Raw genomic sequence first — 13,052 nt, forward strand, 5'->3', positions numbered from 1 at the left:
ATTTTTGCATGATTCTTCCTGTGTACAAGCCCTTTCCTGCATATTACCTCCTTGAATTCTCATAATCATTGTTCTAATTAAAATTTAGAACACACTAGAAAAATTAGAGGTGAGAAAATAGGGTCCCAAATACTGTGGGAGAGTTGATAGTCAAGCCCAGGTTTTATAAACTCCGAGGACTTCTTTTGCCTCCACCCCCAAAAGAAAGATGTTTGGGTTCTTTTTATATGGATATCCTTTTGGGAATTCAAGAAAGTTGGTGTATTTGTTATGTGAGAAGACTTACTGTAGGCATTAAAGCTTATTGCTTCAGGATTTCAAGTGGCCCAAGTTACTTACCACCATCTCTAGCAAGAAATAATGTAGGAAGAGCATATTCTAAGGATGGGTTGAACTGGGCCCGCTTGCTCACCGCATGGCAGCTGGTTCTGCATGGCATCTGAACGTCAGACAAGAGCTGTAGATCTCTTAAGGCCCCACCTATGAGTTGTACATTGTCACTTCCACCACATCTGGTTTCCCCATGATCGAAGTAGGTCACAGGGCCAGTCCAGATTTCAGGAGAGGGGAATAAACTCCTCTTCAGGAGAAAGTGGCAAGGTCTCATTACAAAAGGTGTGTTGCGGCCACCTTTGGAAACAGAACTGACCTCCAAAAATCACATTCAAATCTGTCATAATTTTATTGCCGGTAGAAAATAGCTTTTTTTTTTTTTTTTAAAGAGTTTATTTATTTATTTGACAGAGAGAGAGACAGCCAGTGAGAGAGGGAACACAAGCAGGGGGAGTGGGAGAGGAAGAAGCAGGCTCCCAGCGGAGGAGCCTGATGTGGGGCTCAATCCCAGGACTCCAGGATAACGCCCTGAGCCAAAGGCAGACGCTTAACGACTGAGCCACCCAGGCGCCCCCCTGAAAATAGCTTTTTGAGATGACAAGAATCACCCTTTTGAAAAATGCTGGGTTTTCTTTGGTGTACTAGGTACTGAAAAAAAAAAACTTCACTTCTGGCTAGTACTCTACTCATTGGGTATGCCATTATATCCAAGAGATCCATTGTTCCTCTTGGTCAGCATTGGTAGTATTTTCAAAAGAAAGAATAAAAGCTGAATTGTGGATTTGTGCCAAGTTTTTCATATTTTATATATGTAGCTAGTGTTTGTTCTTTGCAATAAGATTTAATGAAGCTGACATTCTACTGGTTGTCACAAGGAAGTTTGGACAAGTCAATGTAGACCAATCATTGATATTTACTTTTATGAGTAGAATAAAATTTGAGGTGGTTTTAAATTAATTATTTCTCCTTAATATTTATTTGGATGCCAGTACACTAGTAGGCACATGGTAGGACCCTGAAAAAATATTTGCAAATTTTTGGTTATTAAAAATATCTACAAAATCAGTTTATTTTGTCTTAGAAATTTATTTTTATGGGGAAGAAATGAAATACTGTGATTAACTGTAGGTTCTTACCAGGTACTACCTTTTTTTTTTTTTATAGACATATGCAAACAATGTGCATATAGTGTATCTAGTCATTGTTTTAACTTTAACTTTGTCACTATCATTTTTAATTTGTGATATCCTGGTGTCGTGTTTTAATTTCTTACTCTGTTCCATCTCTCTCAGTTCACCCTCTGGTGCTTGGCAGGACACTCTGTCTGGAATTGCTGAGTTAACAACTTCCTGTGCTATGATCATGTAATTCTAATCTTACCCCTCGCGAGAGAACTTTTTGTGAATTCTAAGCCCATATGCTGCATATCCGCATTTTGCCTCTGAAGTGAGCTCCAGACACGTGACAAATGTGGTCAAACTATTTACAACAAATGTCCACAGGAGCATTCATATAGTGACTGGGAAACTGGGGTTGATTCACAGAAAAGTTTCTGTTTGACTTGACTGTCATAAACAATGAGATCACAAAAGTAAATACTCCACATCTGGTTGTCTGGATCCTTACTTGTGTGGATATTTCTGGAAGGAAAGAAAGAAGTCATGTGGATCAGTCAGCATCATATTGTTCACATAATTACAGTATTTTCTAAGAAGTTAAAAAATGTGTTTTGGTTGATTCTTTGCTTCCTTATGAGAGTGAAAGTTATTTAGTCATTGTGTTTCAGTTAGCACTGTGTAGGCAAATTAAGGCACTTGAGTATTTCAGTATGACAGGGAAATGCTGTGGTAGAAGCAAACTTAATTACAAGCAAGCTTATAATTACTTGTTTATAATTAAGTTCACAGGTTACATTCTTGAGTTTCTGTAGGAAAATGGTTAGCTGCCTCAGGATTTGTAAATAACTTGTTTTTTCTCTTTTCACAGAATATTTTAAGATATATTTATTTATTTTAGAGCAAGAGCATGAGTGGGGGGAGGACCAGTGGGAGAGGGAGAGAATCCTCAAGCAGATTCCCTGCTGAGCACAGAGTCCAACATGGGGCTCAATCCCAGGATCCTGAGATCATGACCAGAGCCGAGATCAAGAGTTTGCAGCTCAACAGACTGAGCCACCCAGGTGCCCCCAGAATTTTTTTTTTTTTTTTAAGATTTTATTTATGTATTTGACAGAGACAGCCAGCAAGAGAGGGAGCACAAGCAGGGGAAGTAGGAGAGGAAGAAGCAGGCTCCTAGCGGTGGAGCCTGATGTGGGGCTCGATCCCAGAACGCCAGGATCACGCCCTGAGCCGAAGGCAGACGCTTAACAACTGCACCACCCAGGCGCCCCCCCCAGAATATATTTTTTTCCCCCAGAATATTTTTTAAGATGCCATTTGATTAAAAGAAAAAAGCTTGTCCACATTCAGAAATATTTTTTGATATTCTATTTCACAATAAATTAGGTACAAAAATGCCGACTTGATTATCTCCTTATGCATTAACCAAACATACAAATAGTTAAAACTTTACTGGTAACCATTAGCTAAGGAAATATAATTGAGTTAAAGGTGAAAAGAAATCAAGAACTCTCCTAATAATGTACTTGAATAATGTGTTAACATATGTACATTTTTCTCAAAATGTGTTTGCATTAAGAGATAACTATATTTGTTGTTTCTTTAGCATACTATTTGCACTTGAAATACTTTTTCTCTCCTTATAATGCACAGTAATAAAAGGTAATATTATACTTGGAAGTGTGTTGGCAAGGGAAACTGGTGGAGCTAATCCAATAACTTGGAGCTCCTTGGAGAAAAGGCTCTATAGAAATGCAAGGTGTTATTGTCACTGTTATTACATTGTGGAGCTGGAAACCCTGTCTGCCCTGTGTGAGAGCTGGGCACTTAAGAAAGAATGCAGAATTGCCATGGCAGGAGTTGAGACTCGAGTTTGTATTTTGAAAAATTTACACAGCTATAGTAGAAACATTTTTTTTTAAACTTTTAAAGAAAATGGCTTAGTTAGATTTTTGTTACTGTTCTTTGTTGTTGAAGATGATATTAGCCATGATTATTTTCCAAGTATGACATGTAAGTAAAAATTCCAATTCTTGGTGGAATTTGTGGTCAAACCAAAAATATGGTTCTTTAGAATTTGTAAAGCACTGACCTTTGAGATTGAGCTGAAACAGACTCCAGGATACACAGAAAGATACAGTTTTATATATATATCAGAACGTGTGAATAGGAATCCCATACTTCTGTATTTTGGCTTAGGATGTGTCAGTATTAGAGAGACAGTAAGTACAGTGGAGAAAAGGTTTATCTCTGATGTTAGACTGGCCTCCATTCAAATTTTGGCTATTAGCCATGTAACTTAAACTCGTTAATCTCTCTAAGCCTCAGTTTCTTCATCTATAAATTGGGAATAATAAAATCATAGCAAAATCAGTGCATTACACATAGATAAGCTCTCAGAAATGGAGGCCATCATCCCAGTTTGTTACCATTGTCCTAATTAAAGTTGACCTAGAACTATAATTGTCACTCTTAACTCATTTATAACCAACCTATTTATATAGTTTTTGCATAACTAAGATCTCGTAATTAACTTTGTGCTGCTGCTCGTTTTAGAGAGAAGGAAAAAGGAAAGCTCACAGAAAGTAATTCACCAATTTTTATAGCTCTTAGTTATTACATTTGGAGATAAGAGGGAAATTATTTATAAAATAAATATGTTGGTTTGATGCAAGCTTTTATTATATAAATATAATGAAATGAAATATATAAGTTAAAATCATTTTGGCTAATGAGCTAGATATTTGCATGTTTTTTGTCCTTCTTATCAGTATTGTGGTTACAAGTTTTCTTGCGTATCATGTTGTGAATGATCTCTTTAGGGCTGTATTTTCAAAAGTGCTGTAAGAGTATGTCAGAATTCATTTACCAAGCGTATCTTCTTATTCTAGTCATTTTAGTTATCCTGTAATTAACAAAACAGAAGGAAATGTATCTCAACTTCTTTCTGTAGATAGGTGTTTTAGAGGGTATTTTAGTATTCCCAGTTAATTTTAGATAAGAGGTAGCTATTATCAGGTTTGTGTGCATATGTGGTTCTGTGCCTGAAAATAATTATGAATGCAAACATGATGCATTGCCAAGTATGGCCAACATATGTAGGGTGTAAGAGTAATGATTTAAAACTACGTTGGCTTAGCTGCATATCTGACTACAGCTTTGATGAAAATACTGGGCTAACACTGGAAGCAACCAATTTTATTGCTATTAACTGTTTGGTAGTCATGTTTTTATTCAGCTGAGAGTAGTGATGAGCTCAGTTCTTATTTCAAGATGGTATTTAAATTGGACCCAGATAAAAATCTTAAGGTGGCTGCATTTCACCAAAGACCAACATATTCTCTCTCCCTCTCTCTCTCTCTTTTTTGTATTTAAAGGAATATATTTTGGTTCCTGGACCCCTCTCCATATCCAGTTTTACTCATGTCTTGTTTATATATACATGCACACCAACAGATAGTCATTTACTTTCTTCTTGCTATTCTCTTTTGTTTAAATTATTTATTTACTCATTCTCCCTTAATTTTTCCCTTGTCTTTTCCCTGCTGGTGTCAAATGAATTCCTCTTTTTGCAGAAGCTCAGCAGGAAATGGATTAATGCAGCTGGAAAACAACTACTGTACTGTCAGGATACTGGGGTGACCTCTGTATTAGAAAAATAAAAGAATTGAAAAGTATCCAGCAGCTAAAAGTCAGGAGGCAAAAAAAATCTTGATGCATCTTGTTCCTTTCTACCATGGATGTGGGTGTTTTTGTTTTTGTTTTTGTTTTGTTTTTTAGCATCTCCAAGGTATCCTGTGAGACAAAAATCATTAAAAACAAAAAAATCAGAAAAAAACCTTAAATGAAGATGAAACAGGTAGAAATGCTGAGTCTGGGATATGTTTTAATACATTTCAAGTTAGCAACTCATAAGGAACCTGGAATATTGAGGTGCATGATTGATATGAACAGAAACACAACATTGTCCCTACCCCATTCACTTTAATTGTTGTTATTTCCAGCAGTGAGAACCATCTCAAAAATTCATCTTTCCAAGATAAAAAGGGTTCATATTTCTAGGCATCCTTCATCGATGTCAGGCTGTGATGGTCAGCCATTGCATGGATATCCTTGCTGCTGAGGTCAACAGCAACTTAACCAAGACAGAAAGGATGTCCATTTTCCCTCCTGCTGGGTCACTGGCTAGCCAGGAGTATTTTTTTCCATGACTAATGGTCAATGAAATATTGGATGTTTAAAAACAAGATTGCTTAGCCTTGCAATTGTTATTAAATTCTTTTCCTGGGCTATAATGCATAGGCTTTGATCTAAAGTCCTACCGTTACTAGAAGGACTTGTGTGATTACGATAATATGCACTGCTCTTTTTGCTATTCCTATAGGGAAAATAAAGCCCACATTAGTTCCATATTAGTACCTGACTTGGAGAAGTTAAAAAGCACCAGAAAAAGGTTAAACAGAGTCAAGTACACATAAGAGAGCAGTGGTTATTAGTGTTCAGGGAGCCATTAAAAAATTCTGCTTATACATAAGAATTTATTGGTGCTCCTGCTTCTGGCTGCTTAATGCATTTTAATAAAGAAGTAGAGAGTGTGTGTGTGCATGCATGTGTGTGCGTATGCATGCTTGCACACATACAAGGCTGTGATTGAACAAGGACTTTAGCTATTTGGTCTGTCACTAATTTCATCTTTATCCCTCCTTTTCCCCAAGTCTCACTCTTTAACTTGAGCTTCTGAAAATTATGAAAATCCTTCACTTCCACTTTTTTGAAGGCAATGCAGGAAGAATAGGCTTATTAACTCTGTGGGTATATTTTTTCCTGATTTACATATTTGGGAAGACCTTTTACTTTAGATGTGTGGAAGTAATTATCCAGAGGAAAAAATGTGCAGTTTCATGAACTAAGGACATTTTATGAAATTTTAGATTTATTTATTTATTTTTTAAAAGATTTTAAGTGGTCTGTACACCCAACATGGGACTCAAACTTACAACCCCAAGATCAAGATTCACATGCTCCACTAACTGAGCCAGCCAGGCACCCCATGAAGTTTTATATTGCTTAGTGCTTTGAAATAAAAAAAGATAAATTAGAAGAGACATGTGGATTATGATTAAAGGAAGTGATATGAACATATGCATTTAACTACACCTTCTAAATTCTCATTGAAATGACCCAAAGGAATGTAAAATCAGAGAAAAAGGTATGCTAGTGTTGTAAACTAAGACACAATGTTAACAATGTTCGGAAACTGGGAGAGATGCTTGTAAAATATTCAGACAAAATTGAACTATGAGGAGAGCCAACTGGGTTGTGAAAGAAATGTTTTCCTTTCCTAAGAGGAATAGACCCTAAGGATAGCCCAATTGTAAGCTTGAAGTGTCAGGGTACTGAGGACAAGAGTGGTCTTTATGAATGGGGGAGGGAAACAGATAAGGGTATAACATATGTACCAGGTAGAGCACTTCACAGCAGTCACTCCTAACTTAAACTGAGGCATATGTCAGACTAAATTACATAGAACTTCATGTTACAGCTAACTCCTCCCATCCTTTTTTTCCTGTGTGGCTTTTAAAACCTTTTCATTGTTGTCATAGAGGTGTTTTGTTTGCCTTGAGTCCTTTTAAATTTGATATTTGATTAATGCTACAAAATATGATTTATCTCAGTAAATGTTTTATGTGCACCTGAAAAGAATGTGTATTCTGTTGCTGAAAGAGTTAACTAGTACATATTGTTTGATTATGTTATTTAAGTCTTCTGTATCCTTACTGAATTTCTGTTTACAAGTTTTATTATTTATTTATTTTTTTTAAAGATTTTATTTATTTATTCGACAGAGATAGAGACAGCCAGCGAGAGAGGGAACACAAGCAGGGGGAGTGGGAGGGGAAGAAGCAGGCTCATAGCAGAGGAGCCTGATGTGGGGCTCGATCCCACAATGCCGGGATCACGCCCTGAGCCGAAGGCAGACGTTTAACCGTTGTGCCACCCAGGCGCCCCACAAGTTTTATTATTTATTAAGAGATGGGTATTGAAATTTCTAACTGTAGTGGATTTCTCTATTACTTCTTGCAGTTCTATCAGATGTTGCTTTATGTAATTTGAGGATGTATGATTTGGTGAATGAAAGTTTAAGATGATTTATGTCTTAAATTGATCCCTATGTAGCTATGATAGGCTTTACTCTGAAAGCTAATAAGTGAATAATATCACCTCTCTAGCTTTCTTTTGATTAGTGTTAGCATGGTTATCTTTTCCCATCCTTTTATTTTTAACCTGTATGTGATTTTATATTTAAAATGTGTTCTCTGTAGGCAGAATATAGTTAAATCTTGCTTTTATATCCAATCTAACAGTCTTTGCCTTTTAGTTAGGGTATTTAGACCATTTACATTTAATATGATTATTGTTATGGTTAGACTTAAATCTGTCATTTTGCTATTTGTCTGTCTGGTTGTCATCTTTTTTCTCTTTTTCCTTTTGGACTAATTGGACATTTTTATAATTTCATTTTTTTTTTTTTTAAGATTTACTTATTTAGGGGCGCCTGGGTGGCAAAGCGGTTGGGCGTCTGCCTTCGGCTCAGGGTGTGATCCCAGCGTTATGGGATCAAGCCCCACATCAGGCTCCTCCACTATGAGCCTGCTTCTTCCTCTCCCACTCCCCCTGCTTGTGTTCCCTCTATCGCTGGCTGTCTCTATCTCTGTCGAATAAATAAATAAAATCTTAAAAAAAAAAAAAAGATTTACTTATTTATTTGGGGGGGGGGCACTGTGGGGAGGGGCCAAGGGAGAGAGAAACTCCAAGAAGACTCTGCACAGAGCACAGAGCCCAATGTGGAGCTCAATCTCCAGACTCCGAGACCACGACCTTAGCTGAAACCAAGAGTCAGTTGCCCAACTAACTGCACCACCCAGGCACCCCTTTGATTTCATTTCATCTCATTTTTTAGTTCATTAGTTATAACTCTTCATTTCACTTTTGATAGTGTTGTTAGGGTATATAGTATGCATGTTTAACTTATCACAGCTTACTTTTAAGTGATATTATACCATTTACCTTTAGTAAAAACAAAACCTTAGAATAACATACTTGTATTTCTTCCTTCCTGACATTTGTATTACTATTGTCATATATTTTACATATGCTACAAATATCATATTACATTGTAATTATTTTGGTGAAATAGTCAAGTATCTTTTAAAGAGATTTAAATAATAAGAAAAAAATCTCTGTGTTACAAATGTTGTTATTATTTCTGGTTATTATTATTATTTTTTTAAGATTTATTTAAGAGGTCCCTCGGTGAGAGGAAGGACAAAGGGAGAGGGAGAGGGAGCATTCTAAGCAGGCTTTACCCCCAGTGTGGAGCCTGACGCAGAGCTTGATCTTACAACCTTGAGATCATGACTTGAGCTGAAATTAAGAGTTGAATGCTTAACCAACTGAGCCACCCAGGTGCCTCTATTTCTGGTTATCTTAATTCCTTTATACAAATCCATATTTCCATCTGGTGGCATTTTCCATTTGTTTGAAGGGCTTCTTTTAACATTTCTTATAGTGCACGTTTGCTGGTGATGAATTCTTCCAGGTTTTGTATATCTGAAAAGTCTTTATTTCTTTTTGTTTTCAAATATATTTTCACTGCATTTAGAATTCTATATTTCCTCAAATTTGGAGGTTCACTGAGTTCTGCCTCAGTGTTTCCTCTGCTTGTACAATGACCTAGAAACTCTCTCAAGGCAGTAAGCTGGGGCAGTCTTTGGGCTTGTTTCATGTGGTTTGCATCTTCAAGGGATCAGTGTTTTCCACCACCTAATACCCAGTGTCTTAAAAACTATTTCTCATATATTTTGATTGTTAACTAGTTGTTTCTGGCAGCAGGGTCTGTCTGGTTTCTGCTATTCCATCTTGGTTGGGAAGTCCCTATAATTGGATTGTAATCACATTTGCATTTTAAAAAATTTAGCTCTGGTATGTTTGGTGCAAACCGGTGTGTGAGTGTTCATTCATCTTTGAAATTCATCTTGAAAATTCTACCTTTTATTATATAATTCTATTTTTTTATACTTAATTTTATATTTCATCATTTTTGCTATTAATGTTGCTACTCCTGCTCTATTTTCTATCTGCCTGGAATCTCTTTGACTATCCCTTCATTTGGTTTGTTTAAATTTACATTTTATTTTAATCAAAATATATAATATTATATAATATTGCAAAGCCTATAATATATAATATTACAGATATCTTTAGTTTTGAGGCCTGTTCCTTAGTGTCAACCACTTAAAAAATTTAAATATTTTTTTGTTATTTTATATATATGTATATAATTTTTTTTTTTTTTCTAGAGAGTGCAAGCAGGAAGTGGCAGAGAGAGAAGGAGAGAGAAAATCTTAAGCAGGCTCCATGCCCATTGTGGAGCCCATATTGGGGCTTGATCTCAGGACCCTGAGATCATGACCTGAGCTGAAATCAAGAGTCAGATGCTTAACTGACTGAAACATCTAGGTACCCCTCCTTGCATATTTTAAAATTAAAAATACTGTAATTGATTGTTTCCCCGTTTTCAAACATCATCAGTGGGCTTCCTGATAATGATGAGATTTGATATTCTTACACCTTCCCCCACTCACAGGCAAACACAGTTTTCTTCCTTCTGTCCTGTCATTACAGATATGTCACATTTGATTAAATCAGAATCTTCATTATCATGACTACATAAACATCATGAATGGCTGAATCTTTGTGTGTGTGTGTGTGTGTGTGTGTATGTGCGCGCACATGTTATGTTTGCATTATCTTGCTTGTGGATTTGGTAATTGCTTTATAATTCTTTTTATTTTATTTTGCTATATATATATATCTATCACTAATTCAGCCCCACATTAGTTGCCAAGTTGCTTTGATTAAAAACTGATAATCTCTCAGTGCTGTTCTCTTGATTTAGGCATTCCTTCTGGAACTGTCCAACATTATGCTCCAGTATGCATTGCTTGCTTTCCAAACCTGTTGCATAACTGTTATCCTGGGAATTATCTCAGAATCATTCTGTGAGATCTTGTCACCAGTTCTTTGTGTCTGATCCTCTATTTTCTTTTCTTTTTTTTTAAGATTTTATTTATTTATTTATTAGAGAGAGAGAGAACGAGCAGGGGGAGGGGCAGAAGGAGAAGCAGACTCCCCGCTGAGCAGGGAGCCCGATGTGGGACTCTACTCCAGGACTCTGGAATTATGATCTGAGCTGAAGGCAGATGTTTAACCGACTGAGCCACCCAGGCTAAATCCTCCTCTTTATTATTTTAGAACCCTCTGTTTTGTTTATCACATACTCTGCTAGCTTCCTAAGAAATAATGCATGAAAGAGAAGGGTTTTTTTGAGATACTGTATATATGTAAATGTCTTTACTCTCCCATTTAACCACTACTTGGCTAAAATTCCAAATTGGAATTTCTTTTTTTCCCTTAGTTTTTTTGAGGGGAAATATGTTAGCTTTAGGAGTTGCTGTTGAGAAATCAAATGCAATTCTGATTTCTAATCCTTAGAATGCTTTTTCTTTTCTGTTTTCACTTCAAAAGTTTTTAGATCTTTTCTTATTTTAAACAGGGGAAGTGCCCTGGAGGGAGTCTCCTTGCATTCATTGTCTTGGGACAGCTAGGCCTATTTAATCTGGAAACTCAAGTTCTTTAGTTACAGATGATTTGAAAAAGACTAATTTCACAACTTCTCTCCATTTTCTCTTTGTAGAGTCCTTATTAGTACTTGATCTTCATTTAGAATTTATGATGTGGTTGGCCCTGTTCTAATGGCTTCACATGGGCTAATTTGAAGTAGGTTTTGCTAGCATATTCATTTTCCAGATGAAGAAACGGCTCAGAGAGGTTAAGGAATTTGTCCAGGATTACACAGGTGATAAATAGTAGAGCTGGGCTTTAAATCATGACTGTGCCGACTTAGGGTATGGACTTTAATTCTTCTTTATACATACTTTCAAGTTCCCTGAACTGCAGTCTTTGGAATTACTTGATGCCTCTGCTGTGCTCTACTGTAGTTGTGGAGCTAGAAATTACCATATTTGGCTGCTGGCCTAGGGGTTTAGCATTCTCTGATCAACTGAGTTTAGCAGTCTGACAGATTTCAAGGCTCAAGTACTTGGTAATATTTCTTAATCACTACCTTTCTATTCTCTTTGTCAGGATTTTTGTGTATTTTTTAATTTTTAAAATTGCTTTTGTAGGTTTCAGGATGGAAACGAGATAAACATAAATCTTTAATGTATATTCCCAACCACTTCTTTTCTTATACCTTTATATTAAATATAGTGTGACTAGATTTGTTTTTTAATGCATTAACTGAGTTTTTATCCCTTAAGGAAAGATCTAATTACCTTGATTATATATTTTACATTTTTTTTGTTACTTCTAATTTTATTCATAGAGTTTTTGTGAGGATTAGTGACTTAATATATTTAATATATATATAACAATGTGGTATATATTAAGCACCATATAAATGTCAACTATCATCATTATTATTTTCATATTAGAACAAGATGTCTGTAAGAGAGACTATTCTCCCATTGAATTTTATTCTTAGGAACACTTTCACTTGTACTTTCTCCTTGTTCCCAATTTTCAGAGAATAGCAAGGGATGTTTTCTTCCTTCTCATTCCTCTTCTATTCTCACTGCCCCAACTCTTAAGTTTTGTTAACGTAACTTAGTACGTCATTACAGTTTATTGTCAGAATTTCTCTTGTGGTATATTGGGTGACGTCTTCTCTGACGTACTGTATTTTCACAAATGTCTTTTGATATTTTAGCTGGATGCCAGAATTTTTAGGGTTCGTTTCTTTCCTTCTCAGTGATCTTAAAAATGTTATTCCATTATCATCTAGGTTCTAGTGTTGGAGATGAATGTTTGATATCAGCCTAATTTCTTTTTTTTCTTTATCTGTTATTTGTGTTTTCTACCTTAAAAATTGTGATACTTTCTTGTAATCCTTGGAATTCAGAAATTCTTCAGTATATGCCTGAATGTATGTTTCTTACCAGTTTTACCTGGAACTATTTGAGCCTTTTCCCTCTGTAGGCTTTATTTAGTTCAGGGACAAATTCTCCTCTTACTCAATTATTGCCTTTTCTCCATGGCTTTACTTTTCTCCTTTTGGAGTTCTTATTATTCACCTCTTGGATTTCTGGTACATATTCCCTCAAGTCTTGGATCTTTTCTTTCTTGACTTCAATCTCTTTGTATTTTTTTTTTCCTAGATTGGAAATGTTTCTTCCATTTTAACTTCCATACTATTATTTCAGGGCTCAGCAATGATTATTTGTCTTTCCAATAAATATACCTGCTATTTACGTAATCTTAAAATGTTAATAGACTTTCTAAACTTGTTACTAATGGATAAGACTATAAAGGAAATTATTGATAGCTTTGTCCATATAAAAACAAAGGCAAGGAATGAACTCATAAAAGAACTTTAATACATGTGCCAAAGTGCTAATATTTTATATATTAACTTATTACGAATCAAGAATTTAAACACAACAATAGGGAAAAAAAGAATTAACAGAAAATTTACCAAAG

Source organism: Ursus maritimus, unplaced genomic scaffold (genome assembly GCF_017311325.1).
Source record: "Ursus maritimus isolate PB19 unplaced genomic scaffold, ASM1731132v1 scaffold_19, whole genome shotgun sequence".
In the NCBI taxonomy this organism is placed as follows: Eukaryota; Metazoa; Chordata; class Mammalia; order Carnivora; family Ursidae; genus Ursus; species Ursus maritimus.